Source organism: Galeopterus variegatus, unplaced genomic scaffold (genome assembly GCF_000696425.1).
Source record: "Galeopterus variegatus unplaced genomic scaffold, G_variegatus-3.0.2 Scaffold5513, whole genome shotgun sequence".
In the NCBI taxonomy this organism is placed as follows: domain Eukaryota; kingdom Metazoa; phylum Chordata; class Mammalia; order Dermoptera; family Cynocephalidae; genus Galeopterus; species Galeopterus variegatus.
This window is the reverse complement of record NW_007731624.1, coordinates 104,065-106,453: the sequence shown is the minus strand read 5'-3', so window position 1 is coordinate 106,453 and position 2,389 is coordinate 104,065.

Sequence of the window (2,389 nt, the reverse complement as noted above, 5' to 3'; positions counted from 1 at the left end):
TGAGTGGTTCTTTTTTTCAGTTGTCTGTGGCCCCTTGCTCATATGTGAGTCCATGGGAACCCTGTTAGTGGTCTTGCTGGCCTGGGGGCCACCAATGCCCTCTTCTCCTCTGCAGCCTCCAAGCAACTTCATACGAAGGGCACAGCAGTGGCTTTTGCCAGCTCTTGCTCTGTGTGCTCACTAGGGCCAGCCTTGAAGTGGTTGGCGCTCAAAATGGTTAGAGTGGTCCTTTCTTTCCTTCATCGTGGCTTCTGCCTTCCTGAACTCTGTAAGTCTCTTTTCTTCTTCCCCTGAGCTATAACGGACCCAGCTTGGCAGTTGTTGCTTTTTAATAGCTGTAAATTGGTTGATTGTGGGAAAGAGTCTATTTCACCATCTTGATTCCAATTCTCAGGAGTGACATTCTTACCCTTAGAAGCCATGTGATGAAAATTGTCTACAACACCTATCCTCATTACATCTTGGGTGCCATAGCAAGCAACACTTACTGTTTTCTTTTCAGAGATTAAGTTCTAGCCCCATCTGTACTACTGCCCTGCTGTAGACTTCTGAGGCTCAGAATACCTGCTGGAAAAACCAAACAAAAGAAACAGAAAAAGAAGAAAAGGTTGTGGGGGTTAATTTGCTCTCTGAGCATCCTTGCATATGATATTCCTTGATTGTATAAACACTTACCGCCTCATTCAGGCAACTCTGGATTCTTTACTGATGAGAGATGAAGAAGGGAAAAGAAGATAAGGAGTTCTGGGACCGCAAAAAAATGGTTGAAATTACCCAGAGAAATCAGCTGAAGTGTTTAGTGGCTTGTGAGTGGAGAAGCCAGAAAGTATGTTATTTTGCAGGTACTTCTCAACCAACTTGGCCCAATGCGAGGTCATGCTTTCCTCTGCAGTTCAGAAGCTGGACTGCCAAGGGTGGAGTGCTGAGCCACTGCTCAGGTAGTGGGCAAGGACACTAGGCATGGCAGCAGTGAGGAGACCCATGTAATGTAACTGCTTCTTGGGTTGTACTCAGGGCCACTAGGCAGGCCTGCAGTGAAGTGAACCATCCTGCTGCTTCTGCGTGTTTGGCTAGTCTGCTAGGGAGGCCCGCAGTACAGGGACCTGTTTAGATGCTCTGGATGGTCAGCAGGGCTGCTAAGCAGGCCTACAATGAAGTGACCTGTCCAGGTGCTTCTGGGTAGTGGGCAGGGCCACTAGGCAGGGCTACAGTGACAGGGCCAGAGCAGCTGCCTCTGGGGCTGTTGGTAAGGCTGCTTGGTAGGACTACTCAGGATGAAACCACCTGGCAGCTTCTCTGGGAGGGGCGAATGCACCTTATTTCCACTGGCTTGAAGGTGTATTCTTCAGGGTAGAGACCCATAAGCTGTTTATACAGTTTGGGGGCTCAGGTGCACCCAACTCAGTCAGGCTGGGAGTAGGGGGAGAATTGGAGGTGGTCTGCCTGAGGAGGGTCTCACTGTCCCTGTCTGATTTCTGGCTGGGGATGTGGGGGTGCATCAGTTCAGCAGACTAGGGTTGGCTCCCCAGACTGCAGAACTAGAGTCATAGCCACTGTAAGCCCAGGCTTTAAGCCACCAGATCAGGGCATTATAATATCTTCCATAAGTGCATTGGGAATAGGGAAGAGACTTAAGTCTGGGGAAGTGCTGTGGCTACTGGCTCCTGTTTCAAGATGGTGCCATCCTGCCTTGGTTTGGGTCACAAGGGTTGGGGGTGGGGAGTGCACAGTTTGTGCTTGTGTTCTAGAGCAAAGAAATGTGTGTTTTCTAGGGCCCTCCTCACACTTGGCTCTGGGCTTGTCCTGCCAAAGGATCAGTGGGCCTCTGGTGAGGATGGGGGTTGGTGTAGGTCCTCTGCCTACCATTTCACCACAAGGGAAAATTTTTCCTGTGTTGATCCTGGTGTCAGAAATGTGGCAGCTGAGGCCACGTGCATCTCTCACCTCTCTATGCCACCATCCTGGGTTTTTGTTCTCCACAGGGATCTCACCAGTCTCCTGCTGTACTCCCCTGGTCTGCACTACTGATGCTATCAACAATATTTAGCTATCTGTTAGTTATTCTGGTTCTTTTCTGTGTGAGGGGAGTACCTTGGGCACCTCAAGTGCACTATGTTGCCCTGCCTCCCACTATGTACATAATTTTGAGGTAAAAATGTTTTTTCTCAGAATATTTTTATTCTTACTTTTCGTGTTACTATTATTACTACAATATTTCTTAAATATATCAATAAATGAACTTTATATGGATTATCACATTGTTTCCCCACAATATCTATATAAAAAGAGCAACACCATAATAGGTTTCATATTTATTTCTGGAGTAAGTCTACCTTAACCATAATATGTTCGTGTGCAGGGTTTTTGCATACATTCTGCTAAGCAATGT